This window comes from Parasteatoda tepidariorum, chromosome 1 (assembly GCF_982258835.1).
Source record: "Parasteatoda tepidariorum strain Cologne lab strain chromosome 1, Ptep-v5.0, whole genome shotgun sequence".
In the NCBI taxonomy this organism is placed as follows: domain Eukaryota; kingdom Metazoa; phylum Arthropoda; class Arachnida; order Araneae; family Theridiidae; genus Parasteatoda; species Parasteatoda tepidariorum.
The window spans coordinates 63,097,982-63,115,040 of record NC_141755.1 but is presented as its reverse complement, the minus strand read 5'-3'; the positions used below and the strand labels follow the sequence as shown (position 1 = coordinate 63,115,040).

Sequence of the window (17,059 nt, the reverse complement as noted above, 5' to 3'; positions counted from 1 at the left end):
TAGTTTCTAATAATTTTTTGAAATAATTCTTTAATCTTAAACTTACTTAATAAATTTCGTTTCTAAATTTTATGTATTTATTTTGTCAGCCATGTTTCAAAAATGGTCAAATCCCAATTTTGATAGTCACTTTCGACTTGTTTTGTAGTTTTCTTCTGATTTGCTTAGCTTTAAAATTAGCCAAGACCATATGGATTAATTTTTCAGTTCACCACGTTCACTGAAAAAAACTAAAAAATTTTCTAAATAAAGAAAATGAATAAATAAAATAAAAACTTTTTTTATAAAAAAAGGAAAAAAAATATCATTTTGCAAGTGGGAAATCTTTTATACCTGTTATATTATAATGAACATTTTCCCTCTTCGATAACATATATTTAAGTTTAAACACATTTTTTAGAATATAAAAGTGGATGTGGTTACTTTATTTAATGGATTTAGTGTAACTATAAGTTTAATGAGAGTAAGTGTATGTTATAAACTTACTAATAAACGATTATTTTTCTCTTGTTTATACGATCAAAGAACTAATTCAAGTATCAACCAGTTATTTATTTGCTTGTCATAATCAAGGTTAAAATTCTTGTCGTCCTTTAAATATCATACATCATATTTTGTAACAAACATTTATCAGAATAAGTTAGAGAATTTTATCTGAAACAGATCTTTTATCTGATTTTTAAAAACCCGAGTTTTTCATTCTCTTGAACAGATAATAAATTCTCAACGCAACTAATTTAGCTGTTGGTAAACATATTCAGGTTACACATTTTACATGCAGTATTATGTCACTAATCATGAATTATGTATTATGCCTAACATTAAGTTAACGTATTACTTAATGCCGCACTCATAAGATGTTTTTTTGTTGCAGTTTTTAATCAAATATAAATAATTTACTCTTTTAATATATTTTTTATTGTATTAATTCATTTCCCTCATTTTTTTTAGCTAGCTAAATTTTTATTTCACATAGACCTTGTTTGAGAAATATAAATAACCAACTTGCTTCGTTATAGTTTTTCATGCTGAAAAATTTCATTCAAAATTTAACTTTATATATAACACTGATATTTTCTTTTTTTTATTTATTTATTTGTTTCTTTTGCAGTTTTTAATAAGTTAACTAATATTTTCTATTAATATATTTAATTAAATCCGTTTCATTTATTTAATATCACTTGTTATTGCTTGTTAAATCATCATTTAAACTATATTTGATTTAACAGAAGTAAGTAATCACCTTGATTCATAATGATCCTCAGGATAGTAAAGAAATTGGAAAAATAAATAAGTGGGGAAATAAGCACTTTACATTGTGTATTACTTATAAGTCCGCTATACATTTTTCGTAATAGGTTATATTTTTGTACAGTTATCGTTGCTAGTTTGTATGTTTTGTTTTAGCATTGAAATTTGCTTATAGCGAATAAAACATACTTTTTTTCTGAAAAAAAAAAACATAATTGTCGCACAAAAAATTGCTGTTAGAATTACTTTTTCTATAACCTGCATTTGTTGTTAACTTCGATACAACATGTTTTTAAAGAATCTCTAAATACTTCATTGCATTTTAAATTTTATTAAATAAAATTGTGCGAAAGGAAAACTTATTTATTTACAGCTCAAACTATTATTGTTATTGTCAAAGTAGTGCAAGTTTGATACAGTATTTACTGAGAAAATATGCTTTGCTTTATCATTGTAAATTTTTCATTGTTGACAGTCCTTATAATTTTTTTTTTTTTTTTAGTTATTAAATAAGAAAGCAACATTGGTGAATTTTGCTTTTAAAATGCAGTATGTCATTTTGAATTTAAGCTCAAATTTTTCCTCCTTTATCTCATGAAATTTTGTTGCATTTTATTTCTGGCAAATTATTAGTACTTTCCCATTTTCATATGAAACCTTATTCTTTGTTCCCACTTACGACATTAAATTTTCTATCTTGCTAAAATCAATGGGAAATTTGGTATTAGTTTCATTTTTTAAACTTAAAGGCATTATTTTTTATGCGATTCAAAAATTTTAAAAGTAAGTTTTCAATTTGTATAAATAGGAAGATGAAACTTTATTAAATAAGTAAATAAAGGATAAACATAATAATAATAATAAAACAATAAGCAATTGTGAACTGCCGTCACGGCTGAGTTCCGTCACTAACTTGATTGTCAACGGTATTTTATATCTATAGGTTTTAAAGTTTCTAAATTTAATTTTAACTACACATTAAAATAAAATAAGTTCGAAATTTTTGAAACAAAAATTTAGTATTAAATACATAATAAGTTTGTAGTACTACAGTTATATTTGCAGATCCAAAAACATAATTTGCTTTAAACTTATAAAGTTGGTAATATAAGTCGACATGCTTCGAGCGTTGGTTTAATGTACTATTTTCGTGGTTTAAAATTTAAAATTATTTTTAAGTTAAATTGAGAAAGTAACTATGTCCTCCAAGCTATTCTTTTTCAATGTATTGTTGTTGTGTAGAAATTCTAATTCAAAAATATGAGATACTTTAAAGCAGTTTAAAACTTATTTTGTTAAAAAATCTAATGAATATTAATTAGATTTCGTTTCTTTAAAAGCTGTTTTTATCTGATGATACGTTTAAAATTTTGGGTTTTTTCGTAATTGAAAATTTAAAATAAACAGAGTTATAACAAAAGTAGAGTAGAGTTTCTTTAAATTTGTCAGGTTAAAAAAAACCCTTTAACAATAAGCAAACAATGAAGAAAACGGTGTGTAGTTGACAATTTATTTAATGCATGATCGCGATTACTTGCATTTAAGCTCAAAACAACTGCTTCTGAAATCAGTAGTTTTTGGCTTTGTTATTTATTTCTAATAGAGGTAGCAGACCTACTTATGACTATTTTTTTCAAATAATATATTTTCAAATAAATTATTAGTGATTCTTTCAATTCGCATATCCATTTTAAAGCGTTCAATTTTGCGTAAACTTATGCAAATATATTTGAAATATAAGTATTTCCCAAACATTATATAATTAATAAATAAATTTTATAATTTTAAAGTAAAAAAATAGGCTATGCTTTTGAAGTATGCTTTATTTCACTCATCAACTATATTTGTTCATTTTATTTATAGAATTTAGAACAGGGGATAGCGGCTTTAACACATTAATATTATTTTTTAGAATGAAAGTTTTTATATTACATTATAGACAAACATTTTGCTTAATTCCATTACAGAATAATAAAAATTGAATAGTGAATGGCTAAAAAAATACACATTTTCTTTTAAAACACATAAGACATTAAGTCAACATAAATTGTGAAATTGTTTTTAATTTTTCACTAAAACATAATTTAAGTTCTTTCAATGCCTCTCTAGTTCAAAGTATTTAGTAAAATTATTTTCAGCATGATTATTGGATGAAAAAAAAAGCAGCATAAATTGTTTATGTACAGATACTTGAATTGTATGAAGATTTTGATTTAATTTGTTTTTGTTTTCACTAGGAAGAAAAGTACGGTTAAAACTACCAGAAAGTGGTAAAATTTAGTATGTTTGTGGCTCCATGAGAACAACAAAAAGCTCGGTAGTTTTTACCCTAAGCGCTTTAGTTAAATTAACAATTTAATATGGTCTAATAATATGTGATAAAATTTGGTAATTTATCATGATATTTTAGAGCATGGTATAGAAACCATTTATTTGGTTAAATGTAGTTTTATGTTTCGTATTTTTTACTAAATGTTTGGTAAAAAGAACTAAAATTTCGAAAACCAGAATTTCCGGTAAACCATTGTGATATGAATATATAGTATACATGAAATATTATCTAGTATACATGAAACATTATGCACTATAACCGAGAGTTCATTCCATATAACAGCTATTAAAAAAGCTTAAAAAAAACTTTTAACATTTATTTTTGAAAATTTGAGAATTGCTGTCTGTTTTTTACATTAAATTTTTATTCCGTGTGAGAGGGATTTTGGACAATATTTCACAGTAATAATATTTAAGTGTTTCTAGAGTATTAATTTAAAATTCAAATCAGTCTAATCTATTTGAATTATTATTATTATTTTTTTTACAATATTTATTTATTCAAGTACTAAAACTGTATATGAAAATTTGTCGTTACTGGTAAACTCATATGAGTAAAATCTTATTTCAGGGGTATTATTAAAAGTTATTTATTAGTGATTTCTTTTAATCTTACCACAAAACAAACATTAACGTATAATATTGTAAATTGTTTTAAATGAACAAATATTTCTTTTAAGCTATTCCAACTCGTTAAACTGCTTCATTTATTCATTTTTCTAAAGGAATAAAAATTTGAAAAACGGACCAACTAAGTATTTTTATTAGTACTCATAAATTATTTAATTCGCGTAGAATTAAACATTGCTGGTTGTCTTAATAACATAAAGAATATGAAATCGCATGCCTCCTATTCACAAATGTATAATTAGATTTTTTCGCTTAAAATTAGAAAAATAAGTATTACTTTCCGTATAATTTATGTCTCCCTTGACACTACGTGTGAGAGAGTCACTATTAAAATTCTGGTAGGCGTTTGTCAACTTGAAAATATGTAGGATTATGTTATGCTAACTTGTTTTTTATACAATGTTTTCACATTTGAATTTCTACATCACATTTATATAATGATTCCAATCACTAAACTTCTGTTTGTAAGCTTCAACGAGGCCAATTTTTAATATTGCGATTAAAAAGATTAGTCTGTCTTAAAATCTTCCAACAAAGTTAAGCCCCAATATTGCAATATTAATCTATAAAGTCACATTTCATAATTTTGAACAAACCGCTTTTGACAGGTATGCCCACTTTAACTCCTCTTTCTGGACACAAATACCAAGGGCCTCTTAACTCCGTTTATATTCCGGTAAAACGTCACTCCAGCACCCATTAATTTTTTTCAGTGTTCCGTACTTGCTGTGGGGTTCTTTGGAAAAGCGGTGTTTCAGCTCGACCTCTGATCTAAGAATCTCTTTAGCAAAACCACGTAACGGCTAGCGGGATGGCAGTGATGAAGGCGTCGTACCGTGACGCGTCTTAATTTTGAATTGTTAGTGGTCGTGACCCGTCAATAAAGTGAGAGTGTTAGCTCAAAAATAAAACCGCTCGACAATCCATTAGAACATAGCAGCGATAAAGAGTTACATAGTTTAGAATTACTTCCACAATTCCAATTTTTAACAAAGTACTCGTAAATTTATAAAGTCATAAAATAAACTTAAATACCAAATAAAAATAGGAATCTCGCGGAACTTTTGGGCCTCTTCATTTTAAGTTGAGACAATAAAAAGAAATCGACTCAAAACTGCAGAAAAATACCCCACTCATATTTTTTGCATTTTTTTTTTGAAGTGCAATGAATCTTGCTACTATTATTGTTTTATTTAGACTGATAAGAATTTTTATGTAATTATTTATTAAAAAATTGTCTAAAATGTTTTTAGCAACTTCAAATTTAAATCGAAATAAATCACACATTAAAAATATTTCAAATCCATTGTTTCAAGTCTATTGAAGTAAAAGTGAAACTTTTTAGTACTATTGAGATGCTTGTTGGTTAGTTTTTTTTTCAATGTGAACTGAATCAATACCTTGATATGTCTTGTAGTTACACTGTTTAATTAAAATAAGACTGCCTTAAAAAAACCTGCAAATTTCATTCCGATCCTAAACATTTTCTCAGTTTTGCTCATATCAGCATATATAAACGATGCAAATTTACTTCTTTACTTATTTTTTCTTCATAAAATAAGTCCATTTTAAGTCTTTATGAATTTCAAATCTATTTACTGAATTAAACTCATAATTGTAGATTCCAGCCTTAAAAGTTAAAATTCTGGTTATAAGCCTTGTTAAAATCTTGCTTACAGAGGAATCAATATTCATATTTTGCAAACTTTATTCACATATCTATTGAGAATTTTTGGTAATTAAATGATTAGTTTTCTAATAAAACGATATTTATATACTTGCTCTAATTCAGAACAATCCTATTGCTGTGATTAGTGCTAAGTTGATATAGACCCAAAAAGAACTATTTGAAAGTATTTGAAACTACTTAATTTCATTATGCATACATCGTAATCTTTCAAAATAAGCTAACAGTTTGAGCGTACAAAATTTTAAAGGCCTATTTTATTGAGAGGAAATATTGTTTCATAAAATTAAGTTGTCCACCACCCGTATATCTACATACTTTTCATTTAGATTGTACAGATCCCTTTTAAATATAGGTATAACAAACTACTACTTAGCAACGTGACTACCAGTAGACCTAAGGTGATCAGATTTACAAACCATGATTTTGAAGACAAATCAGTGGAGCGTCTTCGAAAAATTTTGATTTGAGAACACCATATATTTATGGAAAATATTAATTTATATGTGAAACAAAGAATTATTTTTAAGTTGATAACAATTACAGAGCAGTTTCAAAATATCAAATAATATTCTAAATAATAATTTTTTTTAGAATTTTCCGTCAGAATTTTTATAGACAAGTACCACGTTTTCATTTGTTTAAGCATAATGCATTTTTGCTCTTCGTATAAATAAAAATTCTTTTTTAAGAATGATAAAAATAATGTTAAAATAAAAATTCTTTTTTTCTCATTTCTGATTTTATTTGATATTTCGCTGCAAGTAAAAAAGATTATATGCTTTCTGAAAAATTTGGGGACATTTTCTGTCTTTAAAGAGTTTGAAAGTTTTTGAGGACGATCAATGAAATTTGAAAACTGCTGGTTACTTCAAGTATACTTGAATACTGAATTCTGATATATATTGCGATTAATTTTCCACCTCATACAATTGTGATGCTATGGATTTATAATTGGAAACTCCAGCAAAGTAAATAGTACATAGATTGGAAATGAATGAATCATTTTCTAACTCTTATTTACGTTTCGTCTGTACCTAAGATTTCTCTTTTACCTTAATCAAGTCTTTTAAAGATAGCGCAGGATAGGGACACTTTCCGCTAGCCACCTGTTGTTTACTTTTAAAGAGCTTCGGGCGAAGAAGGGTTCCGCTGACAGCTATTTCCGACTCTTATTTTAAGTTTCGCAGCTGTCAATCTTCACTTCACCAAAATGAAAGTCTAAATACTGCACTGAGACAGTTTAAAATATATTAATGTTGTTTTAATAGAATAGGAAGCTAACTACTTGGTTAAATTCAAGAAATAGAAAATGATAATAAAAAGAAACGAAACTGAAAAATTATATAAAAATATTTCAAAATCACAGAAATATCAAAAAATGATAGTGTCCCATTGAACTTTTTTTTAATATTATTATTTTTTTATTTCTAAAATTTCATTAAAGTTTTAAAAAAATATGAACATCTTTTATAGATTTGTTGTTATTAAATCCGTGGGTATGTTGTGATAATAATATTTAATGAGAAAAAAAAGGAAAAAAACTAAATTAATTACTGTTTCATCGCAAATTATCGTCATGCATTCTATATAAAATAAACTTTATCTTATACTGTGAAAAATTTTAAAATTATTGAATAATTTTTTTTAATGAAATTTGAATGTAAACAAATTGGAATATCTTACAAACAGATAGCACGTTTATACCATGCATATTATAAAACCGAGATAAACGCACACACTCAACAAACAAACTATTCACTGCTGAAATAACACTAAATATTTGTCGCCTAGCATAATAAGTGCCACCTACAAATCTCAAATAAACAAACAAACTGAAAAGTCAGTGAGGTGTTAAAATATCTAAAATGGTTGAAGAGAGGTGTAAGCGGGACTAAACGAGGATCATTCTGAGTCATTGTTTTAAAAAAGGGTATCCACTCCAGGAACAGAAGGAATCGGTCAACCGAATGGACTCCAATAATAAGACATGTTTGTTTTTATCTTATGCATTCATTTTAGAGGAGGTGCGCATCGCATCGATGACTACAATAGAACACGCGCAGCTAACGGACCTTGACCAAAGACTTTCTCGACAAGAATGGTCAGTCAAACCTCCTTTTAGCACCCATTATTGAATTTTTGTTGAATATTGTAAAACATAGCTTTCTTTGACCTATTAGGCAATTTAGTTAATCAACCACTTAAACGTGGGGCAAGCTAGCCTACTTTGCAAAATTGTAAGGGGAATTAACAATAATTAAATAGAAACGTTGGGCACAAATTACCTCATGCAATTGACAACTTAAAGCGAAAATCTGCATAAACTTAAGTATCGTAAATTTCCATGATTCTGTTAGATTTTTCAGTTACAATGTCATCTACATTGTTTCTCGTTAATATATTTATCTTGACAGTTTCAGTATTGATAAATGTAGCAACTATATATTTTATTCTAAACAAAACTTTTCTGAGTTTGATCGTGAATAATTATATCCTAGCTTTCAGTAATTTGTACTCAAGACAGAACCTAATTCAAAACATGTACATTCTTATTATTTTTTAATTAATTATTTTTTTTTATGGCGTCGAGTATTAGATTGGGCTTCATCATTTTTCCTTATTACTTATAAGGCGTATTTTCATTTAAATATCCTGATCTCATAACTGCTACCTATTTTTTTTTAAAAACGCTTCGTCTTAGTACAGTGAAGTTTTATTATAAGAACATCGATGAAGCCGGTGTTCTCTTTAATTCTTAAAGTTAGATTTCATCACAGAATTTCGGTAAGACATTTCAAGCAACAGCTAAAAAAAACGCGGTTTTAAATTGAATACTATCACTAAATAGGAAAGGTAAAGGAAATGAAACTCACTTGCGCAGTTGCAGAATCCTCGAGTCTAGTAATCCTCTTTTCTTTGTGGAATCCTAATAACAAAAGAATCGGAACGCTACGAAGGTAATCCAAGCCTCACTAGACACCTGAATCCTTCAGCACCGGGACCTCTACTACGGACGACTGATTGCAGCCCCTTCAGACTGACAGGACGGGCACATTTCATTGGATGTGACGCAAGCTTTAAGACCCGCCTTTTAGATGAGCCTCCCCCGCCGTCCCAGCCGCGGATTGGATCTGGAATAGCTCCTCAACTTTTTGTCCCTCCTCTTTCTCCTATAATCGAATAACATGAATAAGGTACCGTTAGAAAATGATCTTAAGTGGTTTCTTGATTGTAATACGTCTAGATCCACAAGAATTTCACCATTTTTAATAACCAATTAAAATTTCTGTTGGTAAATATTTATTGAAACAAGACATTTCGAAAATGTGTGCAACACACATTTTTCATAAAAAATAAGTTCTTATTTTTTAAATCAATTGTTAAGTAAATATTTGAAAGTAAATATTTTTCTTCTGGTCTATTTTGAAATCTGCTGAGCCTAAAGAAGTTTGCAGATCTGGGTAATTGCAAAAATTGCCCATCCTTTTTTTACTTCTTATTGGAAGGCTGACAATATGATTGTTCAGAGATAAGATTCATTTTTGATTGCTCTGAACCATTCATCATTCTTTTCGTAAAGGAGCATCGCTTCCACCATTCATGATCAGATTTAGTCAACAACACTCATTATTTATGCGTAAATTTTTGACTAATGATTGATGACCACATTCATGAGACTTGACTAATTCTTCTGAATAAATTTTTGACTAAAATGAGTATTGATAATGTTATGTAATTTTTATGGTGGAATGTATTGGTCAAAATATATTACATGTTGTATGAATGGTGCATAATTTACAACTCACTGGTGCCAAAATTTACTTTTTTTCTCTGTATTTTGTGGGTTTAGTGTGGTAAAATCTATAGTAAAAATGATTTTGAATAAATGACGGATGACTCAAACTCAGAGTGCAAAATGTAAAACTGAGCAAATTATTAAGTTTTGATTTATTGATCGGATTTTTATGTACTCAGAAAAAATTTTAGGGTTTCGAAAAGATAACTTAAATATGCTAATTAATTCGTGCAGAAGAGGAATTAAACTAGAAAATCAGCTTAAAAAATCTTTCTTTTTGTTTTTCTTCTTTTTTCCGTTTCTTTTTCTTCTCAGAATAAACAAATCTTTTTTTTCCCGAAGTATTTCTATTCTTTATCCTCAAAGTATTGAAGATAATTTGAAGGCAAAATAATAGTCGTAATCTGGAAAATAAAGTTCCAATAGTAATAGTAAAGGAGTCAAAAGTTTGAGTAGTATGAATTAGTATATATATTCAAGTGTGAAAATTATTTGTACAAAATTGTAAATTTTGTCCAAAAAAAAAAGTTTGACAATTTTATCACTTATAATTATCTAGCAGTTATTGATATTATTTAATATTTTTGTTAATTGTTTGTTTTTACAATGGTCGAAGCACTTTTAAATTGTGAGGCATTGACATTTTCAGATCAATATAAACTGAGTAACATGAAATGATAAAATCAAAAATTCAAACGAAATCGGCAGATACTTCTTAAGAAATAAAAATGCAAAAGTATGACGTTTTGGAAATTTTACTGCACAGAAACTATTCGGCCGATGTCATTGGAATTTTGTATTTTTCAATGAAAACGAATAAGGTCAAATTCTTACTTCATAATTCTTTTTTTTCACCATTGTTAAAATAAATAACAAAATTAATGAAAAAACCTTAAAAAACTATATTTTGCCTAAATTATCTTTGGTTAAACGAGTTTTATAATTTTTTGCATTTTTTTACTTTATTACTTTAAATATAGTTCAAATATATATAGTGAAATACACAAAAAGTAAAACAAATATTAAGGGCCTTAAACATTTGACCAACAAAACAAACTCCAGACTAAATTATTGGGATCATTTCTAGACTGTCAAAAAAAAAAAAAAAAAAAAAAAAAAAATTACAAATAAAACGAAATCCGAATTGCTTGAAAGTTATTGCAGTTTTAAATACTTTTTAGCGAATTTTTTCTCACTTTCCTTTTGTTGTTTTATACGTTATATTTTATTTTACTGAGCAAAAACTCCACGATTTAGAAAATTGACGAGGATGTGTAAAAAAATTGTCCAAGAATTACCACGGCATTAAAAAAAATTTATTAGTAGTTTGAGAATTATCATCTGTTAAATTTGTAATAAAAAATAACTGGTGAGATGATATAGCAGCCAGCTGAAATGCGGCAACAGAGTTATCATAACCGCTGAAAGGGCTATTTCCATTTATATTTTTCGAATTTCGCGATTTTCTTTCGAAATTCCTATTTGTTTGAAAGTTATTGCAATTTTTTAGTAATTTTTCCCTAGCTATTTTCTCACTTGAGTTATTTTTTCATAATTAATGACAATTTATCTATTGTTGTGGAAAATTTTATTTCTCTGTCGAGGTATTCACTTGATGTTACGATAACACAAATGAATAAAAACAATTTAGAGATAAGTTATTGCCTGATATAAATCTTAACACTTGTATGTCAAAATTTTTAAATCCAGGATATATATATATATATATATATATATATATATATATATATATATATATATATATATATATATATATATATATATATATATATATATATATATATATATATATATATATATATATATATATATATATATATATATATATATATATATATATATATATATATATATATATATATATATATATATATATATATATATATATATATATATATATATATATATATATATATATATTTATATATATATATACACCAACTCATTTGGTGAGGCCTGACTCCTTCCTCTAAAACTTTAAAAATTGATTAAGGGTTAACAAACATTGGAAACAAAAATTAGCATTCAAATCGCGGTTAATACAGCTGTTTTTGTTTCCTGTTCTTGTAATCGAAGTTCTCCGGGTATAGATTACGTTAGAATCTCCGTTCTAACAAGAAAACTACGCAGTCTATCGATTAAAGGTAATGCGCCTTTTTTTCCATCTTACATAGGTGAGTTTGTCTCGATATTTGTCTACAAACATCCAGTTTTCTCAGAAGTGGACAAAAAACAAAATAAGGTTCCATTTGCATTTGTCGCGCTCATAACAAATGATTAAATAATATGGAATAGATAATGTTGGTTTCTTTTGACGCAGTTCAGTTTTTTTGATAGTGGCTGACATATATATGAGTTATAAGTTTAAATTAACAAAAATTTTGTTGACCAGTTTTTTCTAAAAATAATGAAAAATTCAGTCTTTCGTCAAAATATTTTTGAGACAAGATTTATCATTTTGTCATTATTCAAGAGGACTTTTACTAAATAGTCGTTCGATGTTATTTATTATTCTAAATTATGACAGTTCTCAACAAAATAATAACCTCACACAAATTTTCTTAAATTTTCAGAGAATAAACTACTTTATCGGTATTTGCTCTTTTGGAACTTTTAGTATTATTTCCATGAACTAGATGTAAAAATACTTGTTTAGCAATTTATTTTATAACATAAATAATAAAAGTGTGATGAATGTCAGAGCTAAATGCCACTAAATTATTTATAACTTTTTATTTTATTTTGAATTTAAAAATGCTGAAATAAATAAATAAATTAATTAAAATAATAAATAAATAAATAAATAAATAAATAAATAAATAAATAAATAAATAAATAAATAAATAAATAAATAAATAAATAAATAAATAAATGAAATAAATCGTGATTCAAGTAGTGGTGTTATTAGGTTCAGGTTAAATTTTAAAATGCAAATTGACATAAAATTAAATTAATTCTTTTTTTTCTTTTTTTGCTGTATGTTTCCTGGATTAATTTATAATAAGGATTTTGACAATAAACTCTCAGAACAACTTACAGTTTCATCTATATATTGCTTAAAAAGGCTTAGTGATCTGACTCAAATTTAATGACTGATCATTTTATGGTCCTGGCAATTGTGTGAATAATTGACGTTCTTGAGTTTTTTTGATATATTCTTCTAAGCAAATTTTAAATTTGGGATATCTTTAAATTATTTAAATTATTCTAGAAAGAACAACACGAATAAAACTTAAAAATAGCCTCATTATCATAAAGTAGACTTACTTCCTGCATTGGAATAATGGCATTTAATTTTGTTGTTCCAATATTTAATTAACATTTCATGAATATAAATTCTATTTCTGGATATGTGTTAGTATTCAAAGTATTATTTAATTTAACTCCTAACAAACTATCAAAAATTACGATTTTAAGGATAAATAGCTCATTGATACCAACCTTACTTTGAAATTCACTATTACTGCTCAATGACTGTCGCCATTTATCGATAAGCTAGAAATTGCGATATTTAAAAAACATTTTGGACTCACACGAAAGTGACTGTGTAAATGCTTCAATGCACCGAAGAGACTCGACTTGCCAGATTTTGATTTTTCATAGATACCTAGTATAATGATTTACACAAATTGAAAATCTTTAGATTTATATTTCATTACAATCAGTTTCGAACCACGCAGATGGATTTAAGATATAATGTAACCATATAATTTTGAACCAGATTCGCAAGACACGGGAACTTTCGAGTCAAGTATCGAGATATAAAGGCTATAATTACATTGGGTAATTACTTTTATTTTAAATATTAAAACAGGATAAAATATTTATGAGTAAAATTTATCTGCATTACGAAAGAAAAATTTCCGAAATTTAGCGCTCGTAAGCAATTGGCGTAACATCCACAATTATGCATAACAAGTAAGGTCGTTGCGACAAGAATATAGAAGGAAGTTTATGTTCATTCCTTTCTTTCCCCTTCCTCATATGTATAATCTTCAATTGAGAGTAGTATAAACGATGCTCGGGATTGGGGGTCAGCTTGAGTCCGAAAACGAATGCTTTTTTACTAAGATAATCTAGCAGCACTCCATTAATTTATAACAATGACTTTACTATTTCATTAAAAAGTTCAATGGCTTCAAAAATATACAAACCGTTAATAACAGTCGACGTATTTCAAACACTCAAAATCAGACGGCCATTTTCAAGACTTGGCAGACGTCAATGAAGAGAAGAAGTGATTTGCAATAAAAAACGTTAAGTTGCCAGCGAAAAATGGAAAAGTAAAGGTTGTTGTTGTTGTAGTTCATTTACGTCGCACTGGAGCTGCACAATGGGCTATTGGCGACGGTCTGGGAAACATCTCTGAGGATAATCCGAAGACATGCCATCACAATTTTGATCCTCTGCAGAGGGGGTGGCACCCCCGCATCGGTAGCCCGACGACCTGCACGCGAAGTCGAGCACTTTACGGTAGAACAGTTTAACGAGGATCAATACCGCACACCCTCGGTCCCTACGCAGATTGATCCAAGTGGTCACCCACCCGCACACTGACCGCAGCCAATGATGCTTGACTTCGGTGATCTGCTGGGAACCGTGTCTTAACGATCAGTCCACTGCGGGACGGAAAAGTAAAGGTGAGAAGCAAAAGTAGAAAAACCGTAGTAGTCGAGAGAGAAAAAAAAGATGAAAAACAGAACAAGAAAAACCACAGTGACCGAGAGGGGCAAATTAGTGTAGAATGTATTTCTACGTGCTATGGAGAGGTGGTGAGAAATTAATGTCCTTAAAAGGGAAGCAGTATTCATATGAATAAAACAAGATTTCAAGGCATCAAGATGAGCTGATGTGACTGGGGTGAAAATAGTTTCAGCATTGGCGAAATTGAATTTATGTCTAAGATTCCAACAATAAACAGCAAATGATGATTTCTTGTATTCTTGATAAAGAACATATCTATAATCTTGAAGTCCAAATTTTAAAGCATTTGTCCAGTGAAGACAAAGTTTTGTTTCTCACCTTTATTTTTCCATTTTTTTTAAACTCTACGTTTTTATATTTCAAATCATTTTTGTTTCTTCTCATTCGCGTCTGGCAAGTCTTGAAAATAGCCGCCTGTTTTTGAGCGCTTGAAACTTGTCAGCTGTTATTTCCACTTTGCATATTTTTGAAGCAAATGCAGTTTTCAACCAAGTAATATCTTACCGCTTCAGTTTTTCGGGGATATTTAGTTAATAGCTTTACTAGTTAATAAAAGGCATAATACATCTTTTCTTTGAGTTAAGTTTCCGCTTTAAGACTTTGCGCTTGGCTGCAGTACTGCCTGTCACTTTTAGCTTCCGAATTACAAAAATCCGAAGATTTGGAAAAGGATTTTATTAGTTGAATTAAATATCAGAAATGGGTTTCGATGGACTTCAGTGATACACAAACTGGAGACAAATCGTCTCAGTGGAAGAAAATAAGTAGCGAAAAAGGGTGTCGATGTAACGGCATTGCGCGGGTACCACCTGCGAGACCCAGGCGACAGGTGGTGAGTGGTAACGGAAACTGATGCGCACGCCACCGCACCCTCTGTCTAACTCTCGCTTTTTTTATTCATTCGAAGAGTAAATAAACCTTAGAGATAATTGAACAAAATTTTTTTTGGAATAAAAAAAAAATTATGTGTGTATATATATATATATATATATATATATATATATATATATATATAAATATATATATATATATATATATATATATATATATATATATATATATATATATATATATATATATATATATATATATATATATATATATATATATATATATATATATATATATATATATATAAATATATATATATATATATATATATATATATATATATATATATATATATATATATATATATATATATATATATATATATATATATATATATATATATATATATATATATTATATATATATATATATATATATATATATATATATATATATATATATATATATATATATATATATATATATATATATATATATATATATATATATATATATATATATATATATATATATATATATATATATATATATATATATATATATATATATATATATATATATGTGTGTGTGTGTGTGTGTGTGCTTTTTTTATTTTTATATCTAAAGACTCTTGAATTTTTAATCTCCTTCGCTTTGCATCAGCCTTTTCAATATTATCCAAATATTTCTCAACATTTTATTCATTATTAGAAGATGATGCTAAAGAATCAATAGAAAATCAATCTGACTGTCCTGATTTGAATGCTTCAATTGTTCTGAATGTAATTACATTCCCGATTGAGAGTTCATAGCTGGCTTTCCTTGCTTTTTTAATTTGTTCGTCATTCAACAAAATTCGTCAAATTTCAAATTCATAATGTCCAACAAAAACTGGAGTTCGGGTCAACGCGTTTTCAGCGATTCCATGATTCAAACTTCTTTTACCTCAAAATCTACTTTATTCCGATTTCGACTCCACAGCCCTAGAAAGAACTAAAAGGTAGAGTAGAATTACAACGCGATCTTATTTTCGTAATATCAACATCAGAAGTAACATGTTTAGGTGATGTTGATAATCGATATGTTTCTCCAAACAATGTATATGTTTCCTTCTTTCGCTTTTTTTAATTTCTTACTTTAATGGTATAAATTAATGCTCCTATACTATCAGAGCTGACCTATCAAGCAATTTTGGAGCAAACAAGTTCGCAAGTTATCGTTATGTTAGTATTAGTTATGTTATGTGCTTATGTTAGCTCTTTGCTCCAAAAAGAAATGATAAGTCGACCTGTCTAATTCAGGGGCTCTAGTATAAATAAAAACAAAACGTAATTGTATATTGATTAATTTAAAAGAAGTAGAAGTAGTAAAGAAGTAACGGTCTTTTAGCACTAAATGAACAAAACGGAAAAATTATTGAAGTGTAGAAAAAAAATAAAGAAGTTCATTATTTGCATACAAACTCTTTCGCTCCGAAAGCATAAAAGTGCGTATAGATGAACTAAATCATTCTTTATCTACCCCCTTCCCCATAGGTTTGATGACCATGACCGTTCAACATTCGCCTTGAAATGATGTTGTGTGTTTTGTTTCCCGTTAAAACAACGGTTAATATTAAGGGGAGAAAGAGGCGCGTGTCGGGTAAATACCGTTGCTAGCCCCGGGGCATTCCCTGACTAGGAAAAAAAAAGTGAAGAGGGGGGAGTGTATGAAGTTATAAACACGCCACAGTTATACTTCCGCCGCCTTCGGCTGTATCACCTTACGAGAGGCCTCTTTTCCGACCCTTGACCCGCTTTCTATTA

General features: G+C 27.9%; 1 protein-coding gene across 2 annotated transcripts in view; it reads right to left on the bottom strand.

The window, feature by feature from the left end:
- Positions 1-8,933, bottom strand: part of LOC107444558 (uncharacterized) — a 92,553-nt gene extending 83,620 nt beyond the window's left edge. The window contains exon 1 of one of the 2 annotated variants that reach the window (XM_071179728.2): positions 8,776-8,933. The gene's annotated coding sequence lies outside the window, so the exon portion shown is untranslated. The remainder of the gene's footprint in view (positions 1-8,775) is intronic. The other variant, XM_016058722.4, reaches the window with a different exon arrangement.
- Positions 8,934-17,059: the final 8,126 nt, after the last annotated feature.